Below are 26,175 nucleotides of genomic sequence, written 5' to 3'. Positions count from 1 at the left end.
CACCATTTAACATGTGAATCCTCTTTTGTGGTTTACCAAATCATCTGCCCTTGTGGCCTGTCCTATATTGGCAAGACTAAGAGGAAGTTTAAAGAAAGGATGACCGCCCACAGATCAGCTATCAGGCTGGCCTTAGCCAAAGGGAAGAGCGAGCAGCCAGTTGCACGCCACTTTGCGACTTTTAAACACTCTTTAGCGAGTTTACGATATCGCATGATTGACCATATTCCTGCCAGCATTAGAGGCGGAGACAGACACAAAGCCCTGCTAAGATGCGAATCTAGGTGGATACATAAATTGGATGTAATCACACCAAGAGGACTGAATGAATCATTACCACTGTCTTGCTTTTTCTAAAAATGGCCTTGATTATCATTGATCATTATCACTTAAATTCTGCCTCCTCCTGCTCTTTTGCTTCGACTCCCCCTTTTCTCTTTTCTTTTCTATTTTTTCCCTGCCCTCTCTTCTCCTCCTTTTTCTTTTTCTTTTAACCCTGTGCATGCACATCTTTGATTCTATTTTCTGACTTTCCCATTAACGTGCAACACAATTAGGATTAAACCATCACATCTTTATTTACATCTACAGACCTAGAAGCAATCCACCTAGTAAACCAGGTGTTCTTACAGCATTCCAAACAGCTCTATGTATTCAGCAACAGCACTAGCATGCTTAGCCACTACAACTAGATACTCATCATCATGCACGCCCTAGGGAAATGCATTACATTAGCCAGTATGCACTCCCACTATAGACTAAACATCACGTTGGTATTCCTCAACCAATACTGTACATCATGACATTAGCACTTTGTACAATAGGAGTCCTTTTTCCTATAGCAGTGTTCATATCTCCTCCTAAATTATCAGCATCTCTTTTCACCTACTATAGCTGTGATTATTCCCTTTACAACTCTATATGCCTGTGTCCTTGTTCTTTAACGCAACAACTATGTTACAAATGCCGTATTGTTTACACTAGGAGTGTCACAACGGGTTACCATGGTGACGGGTTCACGTACGTGCATCGCGTAACACGCGATGACGTCATTATCCAGCGCCGCAGCGGCCGAGCGGGTCTCCGCCGGACGAAGCGATGCACACTGCACTTCACGTTGGTGGGGATATAAGGTAAGCTACTTCACTGTTGTTTTTATCCTGATGACAATTTTTGAGTAAAATTGAAACGTTGACAGTCTGTTGGTGGTGTTAACTTACTCCTGTAAACCTGAGTGCCGCACATTTGAACAAGCATCTACCCTTTGGAAAGTGAGGGCACCAGGGACTATTACACATGTTTTTGGAGTGCCGGATCGTCCATCACATATATATATATATATATATATATATATATATATAGAATGGAGGGGAACGGCGGCACTCAGAGACTTTCACATCCATTCTGCATATTGGGGCTACCATACCCCTAGGAGGGCACCAGAGCGATACCCCATCGGGGACAACGGAGTGCCGGGCTGTTTCCATGGACTATATATATATATATATATATATATATATATATATATATATATAGGTAGGGATCCCTGTACTCTCACATATCACAGCCAGCAGCTGGGGTGTCAATCAAAGTCCAACCTTACACAAGGTGGGACCCATAGTACAACATAATTATCTCCACAATGCGGAAATGATAGCACTCTCCAGACTAAGGTGTCAAATAAATCAAAGATTGTTCATATTTAATGTCAAAGTCAATCTCACAGTTCCAAGTGGGTATCCACGTTTCGGTCCACACCAGGACCTTTATCAAGGTCTTGGCAGCACAGTCAAAAGGTTCAGCATTTCAGCATAAGTCAAGATGAATGTAGGAAACTGGAGCACAAGATTGCAGCCTCACAACCCCTGTTATATACCATGGAAAAGGCGCTAGTCCCGCCATCAACAGTGCTAGTATAGTGGTGGAACTGTGGAATAGTGCTGTGAACCGCAGACGTCACTTCCGGTCAATACCGGAAGTGAGCCGCATCTCGATCTGAGCAGTATTTGTGCATGGAATAACCTATTATGAACAAATATGTGATGTCGTACATCATTATTTTACCTTGGTATGTAGGTGCTAAGCTCCATTACTATTTAAACTAATTCACGGGCCGCACAGCCTGCCACATTGTCACTTCCGGTAATCCCGGAAGTTAGACGCGTCCGGCCATGCGAACACCACGTGTTTACTGCGGACCAACAATTGAGATTAACATTTATGCAATGTGCATGAGCCATTCTACAGTGTATTCCATATTATCTCATATCAACGTGCCATGGTGGGAATTCAAATATACGTGTGTTCCATTCATCGGAGGTAGTATTCACTTCCGATGTAGATGTAAATAATAAAACTGACTGTGCTGCCTAGACCTTGATAAAGGTCCTGGTGTGGACCGAAACGTTGGATACACTCTTGGAACTGTGAGATTGACTTTGACATTAAATATGAACAATCTTTGATTTATTTGACACCTTAGTCTGGAGAGTGCTATCATTTCCGCATTGTGGAGATAATTATGTTGTACTATGGGTCCCACCTTGTGTAAGGTTGGACTTTGATTGGCACCCCAGCTGCTCGCTGTGCTATGTGAGAGTGCAGGGATCCCTACCTATGTATAGATTCAATCCGGTTAGCCGCATTGCATCTTTTTCCTGCACCCACCCTGTATTACACTATTTAATAAGTAGTAGGTACTGTTGATACGAGATTCATCACTTTGGGATACATACATGTTTTTTGATTATGTGTTAAGGTGTGTCTGTCTATGGTATGATCTGATTATCTGTCTATTGGTTACATTTACTGTCATACTGCACTGGGCAAGCCCGATACCATCCGAACTTGGAAGCTAAGCAGTGCTGGGCCTGGTCAGTACACGTTAGGGAGACCACGTGGAATACCAGGTACGGTAAGTAGTATTATCCATGTAAGACCGTTGTGATATTGTAGCATTAATCCACTGGCATGGCGCAGGGCCAGGTGGGCTTCCTTGACGACAACCTCCTTGCACAAGCTGATCATGGTGTGATTTCCCTTACGGATGATGATGCTGAAAAAGTTCTGTTTGATCAGCTAGATTTTGATACACTTCCGGCTGAGACCCCCACCGACCTATACCATCAACTCCTCAGATTAAGGAGGAGGGAAATAGACCTTACCCTACATGGACAGTTTCTGTCTGAGTATCACAGGAAAAATAAGATTTTACTTACCGATAAATCTATTTCTCGTAGTCCGTAGTGGATGCTGGGGACTCCGTAAGGACCATGGGGATATAGCGGCTCCGCAGGAGACAGGGCACAATAATAAAAGCTTTAGGATCAGGTGGTGTGCACTGGCTCCTCCCCCCATGACCCTCCTCCAAGCCTCAGTTAGGATACTGTGCCCGGACGAGCGTGCATAATAAGGAAGGATATTGAATCCCGGGTAAGACTCATACCAGCCACACCAATTACACCGTACAACCTGTGATCTGAACCCAGTTAACAGTATGATAACAACGAAGGAGCCTCTGACAAGATGGCTCACAACAAGAATAACCCGATTTTTGTAACAATAACTATGTACAAGTATTGCAGACAATCCGCACTTGGGATGGGCGCCCAGCATCCACTACGGACTACGAGAAATAGAATTATCGGTAAGTAAATTCTTATTTTCTCTGACGTCCTAGTGGATGCTGGGGACTCCGTAAGGACCATGGGGATTATACCAAAGCTCCCAAACGGGCGGGAGAGTGCGGATGACCCTGCAGCACCAAATGAGAGACTCCATGTCCTCCTCAGCCAGGGTATCAAATTTGTAGAATTTAGCAAACGTGTTTGCCCCTGACCAAGTAACTGCTCGGCAAAGTTGTAAAGCCGAGACCCCTCGGGCAGTCGCCCAAGATGAGCCCCCTTCCTTTTGGAATGGGCTTTTACAGATTTTGGCTGTGGCAGGCCTGCCACAGAATGTGTAAACTGAATTGTATTACAAATCCAGCGAGCAATCGTCTGCTTAGAAGCAGGAGCACCCATCTTGTTGGGTGCATACAGGCTAAACAGCGAGTCAGATTTTCTGACTCCAGCCGTCCTGGAAACATATTTTTCAGGGCCCTGACAACGTCAAGTAACTTGGAGTCCTCCAAGTCCCTAGTACCCGCAGGTACCACAATAGGTTGGTTCATGTGAAAAACAGAAAACACCTTAAGGAGAAATTGAGGACGAGTCCTCAATTCTGCCCTGTCAGAATGAAAAATTAAGTAAGGGCTTTATATATGATAAAGCCGCCAATTCTGACACACGCCTGGCTGAAGCCAGGGCTAATAGCATCGTCACCTTCCATGTGAGATATTTTAAGTCCACAGTGGTGAGTGGTTCAAACCAATGTGACTTTAGGAAACTCAAAACAACATTGAGATCCCAAGGTGCCACTGGGGCACAAAATGAGGCTGTATATGCAGTACCCCTTTTACAAACATCTGAACGTCAGGCACTAAAGCCAGTTCTTTCTGGAAGAAATTCGACAGGGCCGAAATTTGAACCTTAATGGACCCAAATTTCAGGCCCATAGACAGTCCTGTTTTCAGGAAATGTAGGAAACGACCCAGTTGGAATTCCTCTGTAGGGGCCTTCTTGGCCTCACACCACGCAACATATCTTCACCAAATGCGGTGAAAATGTTTTGCGGTTACATCCTTCCTGTCTTCGACCAGGGTAGGGATGACTTCATCTGGAATGCCCTTTCAGGATCCGGCGTTCAACCGCCATGCCGTCAAACGCGGCCGCGGTAAGTCTTGGAACAGACAAGGCCCCTGCTGGAGCAGGTCCTTTCTTAAAGGTAGAGGCCACGGGTCTTCTGTGAACATCTCTTGAAGTTTCGGGTACCAAGTCCTTCTTGGCCAATCCGGAACCACGAGTATCGTTCTTACTCATCTCCCTCTTATGATTCTCAGTACTTTTGGTATGAGAGGCATAGGAGGGAACACATACTCTGACTGGTACACCCACAGTGTTACCAGAGCGTCCACCGCTATTGCCTGAGGGTCCCTTGACCTGGCGCAATATCTATCTAGTTTTTTGTTCAGGCGGGACGCCATCATGTCCACCTTTGGTTTTTCACAACGGTTTACAATCATGTGGAAGACTTCCCGATGAAGTCCCCACTCTCCCGGGTAGAGGTCATGCCTGCTGAGGAAGTCTGCTTCCCAGTTTTCCACTCCCGGAATGAACACTGCTGAGAGTGTTATCACATGATTTTTCGCCCAGCGAAGAATCCTTGTAGTTTCTGCCATTTCCCTCCTGCTTCTTGTGCCGCCCTGTTTACGTGGGCGACTGCCGTGATGTTGTCCCACTGGATCAATACCGGCTGACCTTGAAGCAGAGGTCTTGCTAAGCTTAGAGCATTGTAAATTGCCCTTAGCTCCAGTATATTTATGTGGAGAGAAGTCTCCAGACTTGATCACACTCTCTGGAAATTTTTTCCTTGTGTGACTGCTCCCCAGCCACTCAGGCTGGCATCCGTGGTCACCAGGACCCAGTCCTGAATGCCGAATCTGCGGCCCTTTCATAGATGAGCACTCTGCAGCCACCGCAGAAGAAACACCCTTGTCCTTGGAGACAGGGTTATCCGCTGATGCATCTGAAGATGCGATCCGGACCATTTTTCCAGCAGATCCCACGGAAAGGTTCTTGCGTGAAATCTACCGAATGGGATCGCTTTGTAAGAAACCACCATTTTTCACAGGATCCTTGTGCAATGATGCACTGATACTTTTCCTGGTTTTAGGAGGTTCCTGACTAGCTCGGATAACTCCCTGGCTTTCTTCTCCGGGAGAAAACATCCTTTTCTGGACTGTGTCCAGAATCATCCCTAGGAACAGTAGACGTGTCGTCGGAAAAAAATGCGATTTTGGAATATTTAGAATCCACTCGTGCTGTCGTAGAACTACTTAAGATAGTGCTACTCCGACCTCCAACTGTTCTCTGGATCTTGCCTTTATCAGGAAAGCGTCCATATTTCTTTTAAGAAGAATCATCATTTCGGCCATTACCTTGGTAAAGACCCGGGGTGCCGTGGACAATCCAAACGGCAGCGTCTGAACTGATAGTGACAGTTCTGTACCACGAACCTGAGGTACCCTTGGTGAGAAGGCAAATTTGGACATGTAGGTAAGCGTCCCTGATATCCAGTGACACCATATCGTCCCCTTCTTCCTGGTTCGCTATCACTACTCTGAGTGACTCCATCTTGATTTGAACGCTTGTATGTAAGTGTTCAAATATTTCAGATCTCACCGAGCCGTCTGGCTTCAGTACCACAATATAGTGTGGAATAATACCCCTTCCCTTGTTGTAGAAGGGGTACTTTGATTATCACCTGCTGGGAATACAGCCTGTGAATTGTTCCCAATACTGCCTCCCTGTCGGAGGGAGACGTTGGTAAAGCAGACTTCAGGAACTTGTGAGGGGGAGACGTCTCGAATTTCCAATGTACACCTGGGATACTACGTGTAGGATCCAGGAGTCCACTTGTGAGTGAGCCCCCTGCGTGCTGAAACTCTTGAGATGACCCCCTACCGCACCTGAGTCCGCTTGTACTGCCCCAGCGTCATGCTGCGGACTTGGCAGAAGCTGTGGAGGGCTTCTGTTCCTGGGAATGGGCTGCCTGCTGCAGTCTTCTTCCCTTTCCTCTACCCCTGGGCAGATATGACTGGCCCTTTTGCCCGCCTGCCCTTATGGGGACGAAAGGACTGAGACTGAAAAGACTGTGTCCTTTTCTGCTGAGATGTGACTTGGGGTAACAAAAGGTGGATTTTTCAGCTGTTGCCATGGCCACCAGGTCCGATGGACCGCCCCTTTATACGGCAATACTTCCATGTGCCGTCTGGAATCTGCATCACCTGACCACTGTCGTGTCTTCGTCTGGCAGATATGGACATCACATTTACTCTTGATGCCAGAATGCAAATATCCCTCTGCGCATCTCGCATATATAGAAATGCATCTATAGTCAATAAAATCTTGTCCCTGTCAAGGGTATCAATATTTTCAGTCAGGAAATCCGACCAAGCCCCCTCAGCGCTGCACATCCAGGCTGAGGCGATTGCTGGTCGTAGTATAAACACCAGTATGTGTGTATATACTTTTAGGATATTTTTCAGCTTCCTATCAGCTGGCTCCTTGAGGGCTGCCGTATCTGGAGACGGTAACGCCCCTTGTTTTTATAAGCGTGTGAGCGCCTTATCCACCCTAAGGTGTGTTTCCCAACTCGCCCTAACTTCTGGCGGGAAAGGGTATACCGCCAATAATTTTCTATCGGAGGAAACCCACGTATCATCACACACTTCATTTAATTTATCTGATTCAGGAAAAACTACAAGTAGTTTATTCACACCCTACATAATACCCTTATTTGTGGTACTTGTAGTATCAGAAATATGTAACACCTCCTTCATTGCCCTTAACATGAAACGTGTGGCCCTAAAGGAAAATACGTTTGTTTATTCACTGTCGACACTGGAGTCAGTGTCCGTGTCTGTGTCAACCGACTGAGGTAAATGGGCGTTTTTACAAGCCCCTGACGGTGTCTGAGACGCCTGGACAGGTACTAATTTGTTTGCCAGCCGTCTCATGTCGTCAACCGACCTTGCAGCGTGTTGACATTATCACGTAATTCCTAAATAAGCCATCCATTCCAGTGTCGACTCCCTAGAGAGTGACATCACCAATACAGGCAATTTGCTCCGCCTCCTCACCAACATCGTCCTCCTACATGTCGACACACACGTACCGACACACAGCACACACACAGGGAATGCTCTGATAGAGGACAGGACCCCACTAGCCCTTTGGGGAGACAGAGGGAGAGTTTGCCAGCACACACCAAAAACGCTATAATTATACAGGGACAACCCCTTATACAAGTGTTTTCCCTTATAGCATTTTTATATATGTAATCATATCGCCAAATAAGTGCCCCCCCTCTCTGTTTTAACCCTGTTTCTGTAGTGCAGTGCAGGGGAGAGCCTGGGAGCCTTCCTCACAGCAGAGCTGAGCAGGAAAATGGCGCCGTGTGCTGAGGAGAATAGGCCCCGCCCCCTTTTCGGCAGGCTCTTCTCCCGGAGTTTGTGAGATCTGGCAGGGGTTAAATACATCCATATAGCCTCAAGGGCTATATGTGATGTATTTTAGCCATAAAAAGGTATTATACATTGCTGCCCAGGGCGCCCCCCCCAGCGCCCTGCACCCTCAGTGACAGTTGGTGACTGTTGGTGAAGTGTGCTGACAACAATGGCGCACAGCTGCAGTGCTGTGCGCTACCTTATGAAGACAAAGTCTTCTGCCGCCTGTTTCTGGACCTCTGGACCTCTTCAACTTCGGCATCTGTAAGGGGGGTCGGCGGCACGGCTCCGGGACGAACCCCAGGGTGAGACCTGTGTTCCGACTCCCTCTGGAGCTAATGGTGTCCAGTAGCCTAAGAAGCAAATCCATCCTGCACGCAGGTGAGTTTACTTCTCTCCCCTAAGTCCCTCGTAGCAGTGAGCCTGTTGCCAGCAGGTCTCACTGAAAGAAAAAAACCTAACTTAAACTTTTATTCTAAGCAGCTCAGGAGAGCCACCTAGATTGCACCCTTCTCGGCCGGGCACAAAAATCTAACTGAGGCTTGGAGGAGGGTCATGGGGGGAGGAGCCAGTGCACACCACCTGATCCTAAAGCTTTTATTATTGTGCCCTGTCTCCTGCGGAGCCGCTATATCCCCATGGTCCTTACGGAGTCCCCAGCATCCACTAGGACGTCAGAGAAAAACAGATACCTAGGGGCTTTAGAGTTAACAACATCCCTACACTAGGTAGGAACAACCCCACCTTCTGTAGTCGGTGGTGTGGGGTTCTCAACAAATGCTCCCTGGATCTTATGCTTTTGGTTATAGAGGAGGTCGGTAGCGAATTGAAAAAGGTCAAAACACAAATCCATACCTTTAACGACACACATCTGGCTACTATCAGGAACGACAAGACTAGCAATTTGATTGATAAATTGCAGACACAGATAGACACCTACAAAAAAAGAGATTACTGCATTTAAGCGCAGTAAACTCTCCACTGTTACATCTGACTATCAAAACCACACGGTATATAGGTGGCTGATTGACGACTCCAGGTCTAATAGACCACAAAGGCCCTATAGAGCACGTAAACTAGGGCGTAGAGAGTTCAACACCAACGACACTGGTTCTTCTGCATCAGCCTCTGAGACAGAATTGTCAGATAGTCGCCCACCACAAAGGCTTTTTTTAGACCATACCACTGCCCCCAACCTACCTCCAGCCACAAACCGCGGAGACTGCACCCAAGGAAGGGGAGACACACGGCGCAAATGCAGAGACAAGACCTTGAACTAGTTTTTAATCTATCTAGTAAGACTTTGGACAATGCCACATTAAAACTTCTCTCTAGAGGCCTCTCATTCGTCCCAACCACCCCCCATAGTCATTTCGACACTACAGTCGACATATACAAATTTGTCCGTAAGCTCAGACTACGGGAACATTTTCCCACAGACCTGGAGGCAGATAGTACACAGTTCCGTAGGCCTTAAACATTCGACCCGGCCTCCTCTAACCCTAGCATTAAGACCTTTACTCGGCTCGTTGAGCGGGATGCTCATACACCTACACACAGTAAACGCTTTGATAATCTGTCTAACGCAGAGGGTAAGGCCCTCACTGCGCTGAAACAAGACACTAGCATTGTAATTAGGCCAGCTGATAAAGGTGGCGCAGTCGTAGTACAAGACTGGGTCGATTACAACACAGAGATATTGAGACAGTTGACCGATGACAAGACCTATACCTGTCTCCAGAGTAACCCTATTCCAGACATAAAAACAAAGGTAGATTACCTACTGCGAATAGGATTCCAGTCAAAGTATATTGACAAAAACACATACGAATTCCTTACTGTTGATCATCCGGTATGCCCTATTATTTACACTATTCCAGAGATTCACAAAACTCTCTCACATCCACCCGGCAGGCCAATCATTTCTGCCAGAAATTCTCTTTTACAACCACTTGGCATCTACATTGATACCTTCTTGCAACCCATAGTACAACATAGCAGCAGCTATGTGCGGGATACATCGGATTTCCTGCACAAACTTTCTATCCTACCTCATGATTTGCGTAATACCATACTGGCGCCGATGGATGTGTGTACCTTATATACTATCATCCCTCACGAACAGGGTCTCCAAACACTGACAAATACTCTACAACAGCAACCACCTACCGGACCACCAGTAGGATTTCTTTTGGAACTAGCTAGTCTAGTCCTTAAGCATAATCACTTTCTGTACCGAGGAAAGTATTACCTGCAACACGAGGGGACAGCGATGGGATCGAACCTCGCACCGGCTTATGCCAACATATTCATGACTGAGTATGAACAAACCCACATCCTGCCCATATATGGGACACAGATAGTATTCTATAAAAGATTTATAGATGATATTTTTCTATTGTGGAAAGGCACAATGGAAACATTAAACCAAATGATTATTTCCCTGAATGGACTTGAGAGCCCAGTCAAATTCACCCATCAAAGTGACCCACGGTGCATCAACTTTTTGGACATTTCGGTTACTCTAGAAGGAGGACGTATCAGCACGAGTCTATACAGAAAACCCACTGACAGAAACACTCTGCTGCTTTCAAGTAGTCAGCACCCACCGGCCCTAAAAAATAACCTTCCAGTCTCACAATTCCTCAGGGTGATGCGAAATAATTCTGAAAAAGATGCTATGGAGAACCAACTAACTGAGATGACTTCACGATTTTTGCAACGATGATACAGGAAGGAGACAGTACTGGGGTGTCTAGCTACGGCTAGGAGGAAGTTTGCGGCACCGGACACTAACACACACATCAACGACAAATCGGATGGTATTCACCACCACATACAGCAACCAATCCAGCAAGGTTAGAAGTTCAATTCGGAAACACTGGCCCATACTCACAACAGACGATCATTTAGATTGAAAAAGAGTGCTCCACCTATGATGGCCTTCCGCAGAGCGGCAAATCTTAAACAATTACTGATGAGACCTTTGGTTGAGCACAATACCTCCACGACATCAACATGGCTCCATGAACGACGTCCTGGCTGCTTCAGATACACGGGGTGCACTACCTGCAGAGGTATGCTCACAGGACCCACCTTCCCACACCCCCATTCAGGACGGCCGATTGCTATTAAATACAGACTACACTGATGGATCATCTGATATACATCCTAACCTGCCCATGTGGACTATACTATGTCGGGATGACCTCCAGACGGTTTCGCAACAGGATGGCTAACCACAGAACGTCAATCCACCAAGCAATCTCGTCAGGGACTGCTACTTTACCAGTAGCCCGACACTTTATGACATTGCGACACCAAGTGTTGGACCTCAGATCGAAGCTAATAGACTAGATCCCCCACAGAGGGGTGATCAGGCCCTCTTGTTAAGAAAGAGGGAAAGCTCGTGGATTTACAGACTGGACACTATTGCCCCTAGGGGCATGAATGAAAATAACCCATGGTCTATTTTCTTGAAATAACACATTAATATGTATTATATTGGTGATCTTTAGATTAAAACCTCTCCCCGCACCGTTATAGATGCACATAGTCCTAATTATTGAACCTAGTCACAAGTGTATAAGTATACATAGTATTGTCTATATGTTTGTATATCATATGTTAGTGTTTATCCTTTTAGTGATCTCACAGGTCTCTGTTTATAACAAAATTATCACTATAACAATGATTGATCAGTAGATCTTTATTCCTTAGCCTATGTTCCTCCAAACAGGGCGATATAGTATTTTTATTATTTACATCTACATCGGAAGTGAATACTACCTCCGATGAATGGAACACACGTATATTTGAATTCCCACCATGGCATGATGATATGAGATAATATGGAATACACTGTAGAATGGCGCATGCACATTGCATAAATGTTAATCTCAATCGTTGGTCCGCAGTAAACACGTGGTGTTCGCATGGCCGGACTCGTCTAACTTCCGGGGATTACCGGAAGTGACGATGTGGCAGGCTGTGCGGCCCGTGAATTAGTTTAAACAGTAATGGAGCTTAGCACCTACATACCAAGGTAAAATAATGATGTACGCCATCACATATTTGTTCATAATAGGTTATTCCATGCACAAATACTGCTCAGATCGAGACGCAGCTCACTTCCGGTATTGACCGGAAGTGACATCTGCGGTTCACAGATGCGTTCCACCACTATTCTAGCACTGTTGGAGGCGGGACTAGCACCTTTTCCACGGTATATAACAGGGGCTGTGAGGCTGCAATCTTGTGCTCCAATTTCCTACATTCATCGTGACATGCTGAACCTTTTGACTGTGCTGCCTAGACCTTGATAAAGGTCCTGGTGTGGACCGAAACGTTGGATACCCTCTTGGAACTGTGAGACTGACTTTGACATTAAAATGAACAATCTTTGATTTATATGACACCTTAGTCTGGAGAGTGCTATCATTTCCGCATTGTGGAGATAATTATGTTTATATATATATATATATATATATATATATATACACTGGATGTATATCACAGAATACTTGTACTAAATATTCAGGTATAAGTACACTTGTTCTTAATTAACACTGTCTAAAATGACATGTAGAATACTTAAGTGCCTGTAAAATCACAGCACTGATGAGGCAGGCGGATTTACATAGGAGACAGTCCCGGAGATCAGCCGCATCTACTTGTGTAAGGATGGCGCCAAAATCTCTGTCAGGGACTGAGGGAGAGTGAAATGCAGCTCCAAGGCAGGAACACCAGCAGTATATGGCGCCGAGAGCTGGGGTAGGAGCTACAGGTCAGTGCCTTATTTCCCATGCTGGTCTTCACCACCAGGTACTGTGGAGCCTATGTAAAATAGGATTTTAATACCTACCGGTAAATAATTTTCTCTTAGTCCGTAGAGGATGATGGGGATGCTTCAAGAACCATGGGGTATAGACGGGATCCGCAGGAGACATGGGCACGTTAAGACTTTAAAAGGGGTGTGAACTGGCTCCTCCCTCTATGCCCCTCCTCCAGACTCCAGTTATAGGAACTGTGCCCAGGAAGATGGACATTTCGAGGAAAAGAATTTATTGTTAAACCACGGTAAGCATTTTACCAGCTCACACCTCCAGTATGCCGCAGAACGTGGCATTCAATAGAACACCAGCCGACGGCATGAAGAATATGCAGCAATACGCTGACATAAAACGTAATACAATCTATTTGTGTAAACACAACCAGTAACAGCATAACGCATGTTATGGCCTGAATAATGTCAGTAACAGGCCGACTTAACCACAACACACCATGTGTAAACATACCCAATGACTGCAGATACAGTACGCACTGGGACGAGCGCCCAGCATTCTCTACGGACTAAGAGAAAAGGATTTACCGGCAGTTATTAAAATCCTATTTTCTCATACGTCCTAGAGGATGCTGGGGATGCTTCAAGAACCATGGGGTTTATACAAAAGCTCTAGAACGGGCGGGAGAGTGCGGTTGACTCTGCAGCACCGATTGACCCAACAAGAGGTCCTCAACAGCCAGGGTATCAAACTTGTAAAACTTTGCAAAGGTGTTTGAACCCGACCAAGCAGTTACTCGGCAGAGTTGTAATGCCGAGATCCCCCGGGCAGCCGCCCAGGATGAGCCCACCTTTCTGGTAGATTTTGGCAACGGCAAACTTGACATAGAATGAGCCTGCTGAATCGTATTACAGATCCAGCGTGCAATAGTCTGCTTGGAAGCAGGAGCCCCAATCTTGTTGGGAGCCCACAGGACAAACAGAGCCTCTGTTTTCCTAATCTGAGCCGTTCTGGCGCCTTAGATTTTCAACGCCCTGACCACATCGAGAGACTTCGATTCCGCCCAGGCGTCAGTAGCCACTGGCACCACAACAGGCTGGTTTACGTGAAACGATGAAACCACTTATGGCAGAAATTGCTGACGAGTTCTCAACTCCGCACTATCAGCATGGAAGATTAAATAGGGGCTTTTGTGAGACAAAGCCGCCAATTCAGACACCCGCCTTGCGGATGCCAAGGCCAACAGCATGACCACTTTCCAAGTAAGGAATTTCAACTCAACCTTACGGAAAGGTTCGAACCAATGAGAATTGCAGGAACTGCAACACCACCTTAAGATCTCATGGTCCCACTGGGGGCACAAAGGGAGGTTGGATGTGCAGCACGCCCTTCACGAAGGTCTGAACTTCTGGAAGGGAGGCCAATTCTTTCTGAAAGAAAATAGATAAGGCCGAAATTTGTACTTTAATGGAGCCTAACTTTAGGCCCGCATCCACACCTGCTTGCAAAAAATGGAGCAAATGCCCCAGCTGAAATTCTTCCGTAGGAGCCTTCTTGGATTCACACCAAGACACATACTTCCTCCAAATATGGTGGTAAAGCTTTGCCGTTACTTCTTTCCTAGCCTGAAGCAGTGTGGGAATGACTTCACTGGTAATACCCTTTCGGGCTAGGATATGGCGTTCAACCGCCATGCCGTCAAACGCAGCAGCGGTAAGTCTTGATACACGCACTGTCCTTGCTGTAACAGGTCCTCTCGTAGAGGAAGAGGCCAGGGATCTTCTATGAGTAATTCTTGAAGATCTGGATACCAAGCCCTCCTTGGATAGACCGGAACAATGAGGATCGCCTGAACCTTTGTTCTTCTTATGATCTTTATCACCTTCGGAAAGAGTGGAAGTGGAGGAAACACATAGACCGACTGAAACACCCACGGTGTCACGAGGGCGTCCACCACTATTGTTTGAGTCCCTCGACCTGGAACAATATCCCTGAAGGTTCTTGTTGAGGCGAGACGCCATCATGTCTATTTGAGGAATTCCCCAAAGACTTGTCACTTCTGTGAAAACCTCTAGATGAAGAACCTACTCTCCTGGATGGAGATCGTGTCTGCTGAGGAAGTCTGTTTCTCAGTTGTCTTTACCCAGAATGAAGACCGCTAACCGAACGTCTACATGCCTTTCCGCCCAGCGGAAAACCTTTGTGGCTTCTGCCATTGCCGCTTTGCTCTTCGTACCGCCCTAGCGGTTTACTTACGCCACTGCTGTTAAGTTGTCCGACTGAATTAAGACGGCAGATCGCGAAGAAGATGTTCCGTTGTAAATAGCTCTTAATTCCAGAATGCTTATTGCAGACAAGCTTCCCGGCTTGACCTTTTTCCCTGGAAATTCTTCCCCTGGAAAGACTGCTCCCCAGCCCTGGAGACTTGTATCCATGGACACCAGGATCTAATCCTGGATCCCGAACCTTCGTCCGTCTAGGAGGTGAGAACTGTGAAGCCACCACAGGAGAGATATCCTGGTCCTGGAAAATAGGATTATTTTCCGGTGCATGTGCAGGTAAGACCCGGACCACATGTCCAACTGGTCCCGCTAAAACCACTCTGGCATTTAACCTGCTCACCGAATGGCCTCGTAGGCCGCAACCATCTTCTTCATCAACGGAACGTATTGATGGGTTTACACTGTTGCAAATCTGATCTGACTCTGGATCCTCAGATCTCTTTCCACTGGAAAAAACAAACTCTCAACAGTTCTGTATCTCACCTTAATCCCAGTCGTTGGGATCAACAGTGATTCTGGCAAGTTCAGGAGCCAACCACTGTGTTGAAGAACTGTCAGAGAGAAACAACGACTTGCACCACTTGTTTCTTTTTTTTTTTTGAAATTCTTTATTTTTGCGTGGTCAGGTACATAAAGAAGGCATTCTAGGAGTACAAGGGACATATGGCCAACATAGCCAGTGTCCAAAATAGACCACAGTTTTCCAGTGAGTAACAGGGTTAATTGGTATGGGAAAAACAATCAAGTTCAAACATGGGAATCGGGGGGGGGGGGGGGGGAGAAGAGAAACAGGGGGGGGGGGGGGAAATAACCACATTTGTAACCATACATAATATAAGTCTTGAGAACAGGACGGTCATAATAGGGGGGGGAGGAAACGGAGAAGAGACACGGACAGAGAGGGTAATAGGAGGAAGAGATAATTGAGAAAGATAGGAGATGAGATAAGGAGGAATGTCAAAGGGAGAAGTAAGTGGGTGCCCATGGGTCTACGGGAGGAGCTGGAGCAGGTGGAGGGAGCCGGCTAACCACGTTCAGCGGCGAGCCAGGGAGCCCAGACCTGCTCGAAGACGTGGCCCCGGTCGTGGAGGTAATAGGTTATCTTTTCCATTGAGGCGATGTGCCAGATTTTAGCTTTGAGGGATAGTAGGGAGGGTGGTAAGGGGTTCTTCCAGTTGAGGGCGATCAGTGATTTAGCTGCGGCTAGAATGTGTGAGGTCAGCTTTTGGGAGAATTTATTGAGGAGTGGGGGGGGATAACACAGTAAGGAGACCCAAGGGTCTTTCATTACAGGGGATTCTAGAAGTGAGTTGAGGAGGGAGTGGACCAGATCCCAGAAGGGGACGATAACCGGGCAGGTCCACCATATGTGGAGCATAGTACCTCTCTCCCCACAGTTCCTCCAGCAGGCTGGAGAGGAGGACGGGAAAAATTTGTTAAGACGGTCGGGGGTATAGTACCAGCGGTAATAAACTTTGTAGGCCGTTTCCTTAAAGGCGGTGGCAATAGAGCTTTTAGCAATCCCTAGTCTCATGTCCTCCCAATCCTGAGTTTCAGGTGGGGGCCCGAGGTCCCGTTCCCATGCAAGTTCATGGGGCCGGGATAGGGGCAGGGAAAAATCCAGTAGGAGAGAGTAAAGTTGGGAGATTGTGCCTTTGGAGGAGTGGGAGTTGACACATAGGGATTCAAAGGGAGTAAGGGCACGGAGTAAGGCGGTGGAAGGGAGGGAGGTTAAAAAGTGGCGTATTTGTAAGAATTGAAAGGGGTTGAGTGGCTGTGAGGGGGTTTTCTGCTGGAGGTCCGGGAGGGACAGCCATTGGCCTCGATCGGCAAAGTCGATTGGGAATTTAAGGCCCAGAGTTATCCACGTCCGGGATCTCGTAGCTGAGAGTCCGGAGGGAAACATGGGGTTCTGCCAGATGGGGGTTAAGGGTGAGGGTGTAGTAGTGAGACCCCACTTCAGAGAGAGGGTGTCCCAGGTTTTGAGGTTGAATTTGATGGTGGGAAGAAGTTTAGAGGTTGGGGGTCGAGAGGCAGAGGGGAGTCCCCATAGGGGGGTCAGATCTGGGATGCCAATGAAGGCTGCTTCGATGTCCAGCCAAGAAACCGATCCTGGAGGAGCGTAGGAAGTGACAATGTGGGATAAGTGGGAGGCGAGGTAGTATAATTTGACATCGGGAAGTCCTCTGCCTCCCATGGAGGTTGCTCTTTTCAGGGTGTTGGCAGCAATGCGGGGAGGTCTGTGGTTCCAAATAAAGCGCACAAGGGCTCGTTGGATATTGCGGAGGAAGGGGGCCGGGACCGCCACAGGGAGAGTCTGGAAAAGGTAGAGCCATTTGGGGATTATGGTCATTTTAACTGCTATGATCCTGCCCAGCCATGAGATGAAGAGACTGTTCCAAGAGGTCAGGTCGGCTAGTGTGTTGGTAAGAAGGGGTGGGAAGTTTTCCCGGAAGAGGGAGTCGTAACGCGGGGTTAGGTATATCCCTAGGTATTTTATCTTTGAGGGTTGCCATTTAAATTTAAAATTGGTGCGAAGGGACTCCGCCTGGTGTTGGGGGATATGTAGCATCATGGCCTCAGATTTGGAGTAGTTGATCTTGTAGCCTGAGATGAGGCTATAGGCTTGTAGAACCGAGAATAGGTTTGGGAGTGAAATAAGGGGCTGGGTCAGGGAGAGTAGGATGTCATCTGCGAAGAGGGAGATTTTGGGATCTGTGGGGCCTACCTTTATTCCGTGTATATCTGGATGTGTTCTAATTTGAGAGGCAAGGGGTTCTATAATAAGGGCAAATATTAGGGGGGAGAGGGGGCAGCCCTGACGTGTGCCATTGGAGATGCTAAGTGGGGCGGATGGGGTACCATTGATAAGGACGGTGGCCGAGGGGGTGGAGTATAATGCTAGGATGCTGGTGAGGAAGCCACCGGACAAGCCATAGGCCTCCAAGGTGGGTCTCAAGAAGTCCCAGGAGATCCGGTCAAATGCTTTTTCGGCATCTAAGGAAAGCATGATCGTGGGGCATCTCCTGGAATTAGAGATATGTATAAGGTCAATGGCACGTCTGGTGTTGTCTCTTGCCTGGCGGCCCGGGATAAAGCCTACTTGGTCGTAGTGAACAAGGGAAGGGAGGTATGGGTTAAGACGGTTGGCCAGGATCTTAGCGAAGATTTTCAGGTCTAGGTTCAGGAGGGATATGGGGCGATAGCTTGCGCAATTAAGGGGGTCCTTGCCTTCTTTGGGGATCACCACAATTCTAGCCTCTAGCATCTCAGGGGGAAAAGGGTCGCCTTGGACAATCCCGTTGAAGAGAGAGTGTAGGTGGGGGGAGAGAAGGGCAGAGAATTTCTTGTAGTAGAGAGCGGTGAACCCATCTGGGCCCGGAGATTTGCCGGTTTTTTGCATGAGTATAGTCTGGGTGATTTCTTCCACCGTAATCTCACCGTTGAGAAGGTCCAAGGCGTCCGGGGGTAGTCTGGGTAGTTTAGAAGCAGAGAGAAAGTGGGAGATAAGGTCGGATCGAGGTTGGGGGGAAGAGCCCGGTGGAGGGGGCGGAAGGTTGTATAGGTCGGTGTAGTAGGATTGGAAGGCAGCTCTAATGGCTGTGGGGTCCTGAATAAGTTGGTTGAGAGAGTTTCTGATAGTGACAATGTTGGTTTTGGCTCTTGTGGAGCGGAGTCGAGCCGCCAGGATCCTGTCCGCCTTGTCACCCTTCTCATAAAAGGACTGGCGAAGCCACTTAAGGCGCTTGGCCACCCGTGTAGTAAGAAGAAGATCGAGTTCCGCTTTAATGGTGCGAAGTTCGGACAAGACCGCCTGGTCGGAAGACGCCTTGTGTTGGGTCTCAAGTGCATGGAGTTTAATGGAGAGCCTGTTGTATTGGGAAAGGGATTGCTTTTTAGCTTTTGAGGCTAGGCTGATGAGGTGTCCTCGAAGGACAGCCTTGTGCGCCAGCCAGAGGGTGGGTCTAGAAATATCGGGGGAGTCATTTAAGGTGAAATAATCAGAGATTTTGTCTTGGAGATGGGACTTTGTCTCAGGGTTGTGTAGGAGGGAATCGTTGAGGCGCCATGTCATAGGGCGAGGACGGGAAGCCAGACCTGCGAGGTCGCAGGAGATGGGGGCGTGGTCGGACCAGATCAGTGGGTGGATATGGGCATCGCGGAGGTTCAAAGCAAGATCATGACTGAGCAGGACCATATCAATGCGGGAGTAGGAGTTATGCGGGGCAGAGTAGAAGGTGTAGTCGCGGGCAGAGGGGTCTTTTATCCTCCAGGAGTCGTAGAGAAGTTGGGATCGCATGAGTCGGAGGAGGGATCTAGAGCGAAGGGAGTCTGACGGGGAAGGAGTAGGGGGAAAGGTAGAGCGGTCTAGCTGTGGATTGAGAACGGAGTTGAAGTCACCTGCAAGTATAAGGTCGCCCTGTCGGACTCGAGTGAGGAGATTATCTATCCTTGTAAAAAACCGTTCCTGTCGCTGATTAGGGGCGTAAACGTTAACCAGGGTGCATATATTATTGTTGAGTTTACCCACTAGGACAAGGAATCGGCCGTCTTTGTCAGCATGAGAGTCTAGGAGTTCAAAAGACAGGTGGCGGGCAATTAAGATCGCTACTCCACGTTTTTTGGCTAGGTGATCGCAGGCATGAAAGGAAACGGGAAATGGTTTACATTGCAGGGTAGGGTGAGATTCGTGCACGAAGTGAGTTTCCTGTAGGAAAATCAAATCGCCTCTATGGTGTTTAAGGGAGGCAAATAGCTTGCCTCTCTTTTGAGGGCTGTTCAAGCCCTTCACATTATGGGAGAGTACCCGGAGACCCATGGGCAGGCAGCAGTGAGGTGGTCGGATTTGAAAGGGCGGGAGTGGTTGGGGGTGGAGAAGGGGGAGGGGGAGACAGATCGAAGATATATGAAATGAGAGAGAGTGTGGTCAGAGGAGGGGTGGTAGGGGAAGAGGACCGGAGGGGGTGGGGGGGTGGTTGGTCGTCTGGCGGAGGAGGCCAGGACCGGTAAAGCTGACAAGGGGAAGGAATACTAGGCGTTGGGGAAGCACCTAGGTCAGCGGTAGGGCCCGGGGCCCTGTGGGGGCGCGGCATGGGGCCCCGATCGCGGGTCACGAGCCGCTCGGGGAAAGACAGGAGGCAAGCCTCCCCTGGGGGTACCTGAGGGAGAGAGCTGGAGAGAAGACAGGAAGAGATGATAGCCGGAGCGCCCGCCCCAAGGGGCGGAGAATAGGAGGAGGGGGAGGAGGGGAAAGAGTGGGTCAAGTATCTGCATGGGAACATATCAAGAGAGTAACTTTTGAATATGTGGGCAGTTAGACATTTAAACTACCAAACGATGTAACATTTCAATAGAGGATAACAACAATATTATTGTGAAGCAACCGAGGGGTCAGGAGGTAAGGTCACTAAGAACCTAAGGTAATGTAGCACTTCAGGTGGGGGGGTACGACCAGAAGTGATCGTCCCAATTCAATGTAGGGTGCTGTAGCGTAGAGAGGTGAGAGTTCTCAGGGCACTGGAGGTGGGGCCTGGGAGGCCCCGGAGGACGGCACCGTGAACCACTCAGAACGAGGAGACCGAAGTGAATCTCGCTGTGTCCGTGGTGGGAGGCGTGGAGAGTGGACATCTTGGTCAGGAACGGGGATGCCCAGTTTGGAGAGGAGTGTTTGGGCCTCAGGTTGGTCTCTAGCTGTGAGGAGCTTCCCTTGGTGCCACACTAAGATCCGGAAAGGGAAACCCCAACGGTACTTCACGTTGTGACGGGAGAGCAGGGAAGTGATGGGTTTGAAGTCCCTGCGTTTAGCTAAGGTTAGCGGGGATAAATCCTGAAAAATCTGGAGTGGGGTGTTTTGGAAAGTCACAGATCCCAGCCGTCGGGCCTCCTTTGCAGTGAAGTAGTGCATTCGGAGAATGACATCTCTGGGCTGAGAAGAGTCCTGGGAGCGCGGCCGCAAGGCCCGGTGGGCTCGGTCCAGGAGGAGATGTTCCTCGGGGGTGTCGGGCGATAGGTGTGCGAAAAGGCGTTTAAGGTAGAGTTCAAGATGAGATGCCTCGACCTCCTCAGGGATACCCCGAATCCTCATATTATTTCTCCTTGCTCTATTGTCTTGGTCCTCGTTCTCCTCCCGGAGGTGGGCAACATCCTGACGGAGTTGATGCAACTCGGTCTCTGCTGTTTGCTGGAACGTTACCACCTCTTCGACTCTTCTTTCGAGTTGGTCAGTTCTGGAGCCGATATCGGCTATATCGGATTTCAGGGAGTGTAGAGCTTGGACTGAGGACTTAATGTCCCGCATCTCCTTAAGGAGGGAGAGGAAGTCCTTACGGGTGAGGGGCGTGAGATCGTCATCTTCGGCCTCCGATTCGGAGGGGGCCTGAGAGGGGCCGGGATTGTCAGGCCTGTTCGTGGCTGGGGTGCCTTTTTTGGTCAGAAATGGTGTGAGGTCGGACCCCTGGGATTTTTTGTTACCCCTGGTCATCTTGGGGGCGTAGGGGGGTAGGTGGAAAGTAGGGTGAGGAATGGGGGTGGCGCTCCCGCTATGAGGCTCAGGGCCAGGGAAGGTGACTCGGGGGCCTTAAGGAGACATTACGGTGTGGTCATCAGCCGAGCCCGGCAGATGGAGTCCGCCCAGGGAGGACCACGAGAGCAGAGGGAGGGCACCCCGGCCCGGACTGGAGAGTGTGAGTCCGAAGTCGCAGGAGAGGGGATCCCGGAGACTATCTCCACCGCTCGGGGACCACAGGGACGCGTCCCGGGCACGGACCAGCCGGCGATCGGGGCAGCCCTGGGGCGGGGACCCGGCGGGGGAGAGGACCGCAGGGTGATGTGAAAGCGGCTCCCAGGTGGGTGCCAGTGGAGGCCTCGGTGGAGTTTAGGTGGATGGAGGCAGAAGGGACCACGGTCCCAGAGACTCACCAAGCGGCCGCCGCTGGAGCGGGTTGCAGAGAGCCGGAGGTTGAGGGTGGTCCAAGCCGGCACCTCCCAAGAGAGCGTATAGGGGCTTCGAGGTGGGTGGCAGGGGTGGAGGAGATCCCTTCAGTCTCAGGAGGGGCACAGAGCCAGTGATTGATTGAGGTCGCAGGAGAGGGGGGATGGAGCTGCGGGTCTGAGTGTTGGGTGCGGGGTATGATAATCGCCGCACGCAGCCGCTAGAGCTATTCCGTCGGCCTTTCTCTGGAGTAGGTGCTGGCTTCAGGAGATAGGAGAACAGGCAGGGTTATAGAGATATAAGTATAGTGGCTGAGTTGACTATACCAGTATTCGCCACAAGAGGGAGCCTTAGTTACAGCCAGCACCAGTCAGGGAGTTTGATGGGTGCTTTGCCAGTCCCAAGATGGCCGCCGCTTATCAGTGAGAGTTAGGTCCACCGGAGGACTCCCAGTCGTCGATCCCCGCCAGCGGGGGAAGAGATCTTGCTAGATCTTGCTTGCAGTGTTGTGTGAGACGGGGGAGGAAGGGCAGGCGCCTGGAGAGGTCGGGAATCGGCCAGGTAAAGTCTAGAGGCCGGGCGGCGCCAACCGCAAGATGGCCGCCGGCTGCCAGCCAGACACTTCTCGGCCCTTACCTCCCGCCGATCGTCCGGTCCCTGGTCTCCTGCGAGGATCAGCGCCCGGTGGGTGAGTCCCCCAGTGCCAGGGAGAGCCTTTCAGGTGGGTGGGAGAGTCTGCAGGGTCGCCGAACCGGGTCCCAGGAAACGCCGGCACAGCTCCAAAATCGAGGCCCCGGCTTCTGGGGTGGAGGTAGGCCGCAATCCGCAGGGGGCAACGCAGGGCCCCCCCGATTCCGCAGCTTCTTCCTCCAGGTGCTGGGTGTAGTGGTGGGGCTTAGAGGACTAGTCCCTTGTCGGTGGGCCTCCAAATCTGGTCAAAAAGTGGGTTTTGATACAGTGCCAGCCGGAGCTCAGCAGAGACCCGACCTTCCTCTATGCTAGCCAGGCCACGCCCCCGCACCACTTGTTTCTTGACCTCGCCGTAGTCAGGAAAGCGTCCCAGTACAGAATAATAATGGCTTTTACTATCGAAGGAAAACCATCATACTGCCATCCCTCTGGTGAACTGGCAATGACGATCCTGAATAGCAAACCCAGGTAAGCCTAACGCGGAAGAAACCGCACCTAAAAACTCTTTCTCCTTTAACAGATTGGAGATCCCTGCCCTGAGAGATTCCATCTTGTAGTTCAACTTCTTAAGTAGAAATTTTTGGAATTGTTCTGACCGAGCTGTCCGAGCTCAGAAGCACGAAAAAGCTTGAATAACAGCTTTTTTTTTTTGTGTGTGACATGGACAGCATGTCCTGATCCTGACCCTGACCCAACCCTTGTATGGCGTCGCATACTACCTCCCCGTGCAGAGGAGAATCGGTAAGATCTATTTGAAAAATTAGTGAGGGGAATTATCTGGACACTCCAGTATGTTCCCCTTGGGACTCTATTCTTAACTCACTGGTCCATATCCATTCCAGGACTGACTGAAGAATATTAGACCTGGTCCCACCGGTGTGGGCTCCCGCAAGATAGACCCAGCGACATGCGGTGGATGTGGCAGAAACAGAGGATGATTTCTGCTCCTGCGAACTTGAAAAGGCTGCTGACCTTTCATCTTTTCACCTTCCTCTACCTGCAAAGAAGGGGAAAAACCGTATCCATCCAGTCGAAATGACTGCATCCTACAAAAATGCGTCACCAACCGTTGTGAGGGAACATACCTCAAGAAGGTAGACTTACCAGTGGCATCTGCCGAGATCAACATAACAAAGCCATCCCCAAACCAGGTTTCAACTTCATAGGGAAGGTACTTCAGTACTTCTCGGAGTCACCCTCAGCATACCATTGGTGAATCCACAACGCCCTCCTAGCCGAGACCGCCATGGAATTGGCCCGCGAACCCAAGAGTCCCATACCTCTTGTAGTCGCACGGCAGCATGCTGCAATGTTTTAGATATTACCCAACTTAAGGAGTATCCCATCTCTCCCCAGGGTAATTATATCGGATGACAAGGTAACCGACCATTTCTGAATACAAGCATTCCCCCATGCGCATGTAATGCAAATATAATAAAGCATATGATTAAAATATCACTTAGCTTCCTGTATACGATCCTTTGTGACAGGGCCCCGTGCAGACCAGGGGTTGACTCTCACTTTATTCTATCCACGGCGGGAAAAGAATAAACCCTCGGACTCCTCGTGAGGATTCGAAACCATCTTGTCACGGCTGAATTAGACTTTTTCAACAGAGCGATCAGCACATGAGAAGGAATAACTTTACTTCAGCATAAATTTTAATATGAATATACACATTTAAATACACATATATCTATATATATATATATATTTATTTATTTTTTGTCGGGAACAGCAGGGTCCCTAGTGACGTTAATACGCTCCTAATGTGTATGAAACATGTACTGAATGCCGATGTTGAGGATCTAATCAGGAAACATCATGGTCGACATAAGAAATAGTATTCAGGTAGTAGTAACTGGGCAAAATAAAATTTTTGCGACCCCGAGGGGTCTGAGGGAAATATATTATTAATATTACGCCCTCCACAAAATTACTACGTCTGTGTTCGAGCCACAGATCTATGCAATCGTACCATACATACATATATATATATATAATAAGAATTTACTTACCGATAATTCTATTTCTCGGAGTCCGTAGTGGATGCTGGGGTTCCTGAAAGGACCATGGGGATTAGCGGCTCCGCAGGAGACAGGGCACAAAAAGTAAAGCTTTAGGATCAGGTGGTGTGCACTGGCTCCTCCCCCTATGACCCTCCTCCAAGCCTCAGTTAGGATACTGTGCCCGGACGAGCGTACACAATAAGGAAGGATTTATGAATCCCGGGTAAGACTCATACCAGCCACACCAATCACACTGTACAACCTGTGATCTGAACCCAGTTAACAGTATGATAACAGCGGAGCCTCTGAAAGATGGCTCACAACAATAATAACCCGATTTTTGTAACTATGTACAAGTATTGCAGATAATCCGCACTTGGGATGGGCGCCCAGCATCCACTACGGACTCCGAGAAATAGAATTATCGGTAAGTAAATTCTTATTTTCTCTATCGTCCTAGTGGATGCTGGGGTTCCTGAAAGGACCATGGGGATTATACCAAAGCTCCCAAACGGGCGGGAGAGTGCGGATGACTCTGCAGCACCGAATGAGAGAACTCCAGGTCCTCCTTAGCCAGGTTATCAAATTTGTAGGATTTTACAAACGTGTTTGCCCCTGACTAAATAGCCGCTCGGCAAAGTTGTAAAGCCGAGACCCCTCGGGCAGCCGCCCAAGATGAGCCCACCTTCCTTGTGGAATGGGCATTTACATATTTTGGCTGTGGCAGGCCTGCCACAGAATGTGCAAGCTGAATTGTATTACACATCCAACTAGCAAAAGTCTGCTTAGAAGCAAGAGCACCCAGTTTGTTGGGTGCATACAGGATAACAGCAAGTCAGTTTTCCTGACTCCAGCCGTCCTGGAACCTATATTTTCAGGGCCCTGACCACATCTAGCAACTTGGAGTCCTCCAAGTCCCTAGTAGGCGCAAGACACCACAATAAGCTGGTTCAGGTGAAACACTGACACCACCTTAGGGAGAGAACTGGGGACGAGTCCGCAGCTCTGCCCTGTCCGAATGGACAAACAGATATGGGCTTTTTTTGAGAAAAAAACCACCAATTTGACACTCGCCTGGTCCAGGCCAGGTCCAAGAGCATGTTCACTTTTCATGTGAGATGCTTCAAATCCACAGATTTGACTGGTTTTAAACCAATGTGTTTTGAGGAATCCCAGAACTACGTTGAGATCCCACAGTGCCACTGGAGGCACAAAAGGGGGTTGTATATGCAATACTCCCTTGACAAACTTCTGGACTTCAGGAACTGAAGCCAATTCTTTCTGGAAGAAAAATCGACAGGGCCGAAATTTGAACCTTAATGGACCCCAATTTGAGGCCCATAGACACTCCTGTTTGCAGGAAATGCAGGAA

General features: G+C 48.7%; 1 protein-coding gene and 1 pseudogene across 3 annotated transcripts in view; one reads left to right on the top strand and one right to left on the bottom strand.

Annotated features, from left to right (window-relative positions):
* Positions 1 to 26,175, bottom strand: part of DYNC2LI1 (dynein cytoplasmic 2 light intermediate chain 1) — a 378,136-nt gene that overhangs the window by 335,993 nt on the left and 15,968 nt on the right. The gene's annotated exons all lie outside the window — the stretch shown is intronic.
* Positions 2,804 to 2,921, top strand: LOC134912931 (5S ribosomal RNA; annotated as a pseudogene).

The sequence above is a fragment of the Pseudophryne corroboree genome, chromosome 4 (genome assembly GCF_028390025.1).
Source record: "Pseudophryne corroboree isolate aPseCor3 chromosome 4, aPseCor3.hap2, whole genome shotgun sequence".
NCBI lineage: Eukaryota > Metazoa > Chordata > Amphibia > Anura > Myobatrachidae > Pseudophryne > Pseudophryne corroboree.
The sequence above is the reverse complement of the archived record's forward strand: the minus strand, read 5'-3'. Positions and strand labels throughout refer to the sequence as shown.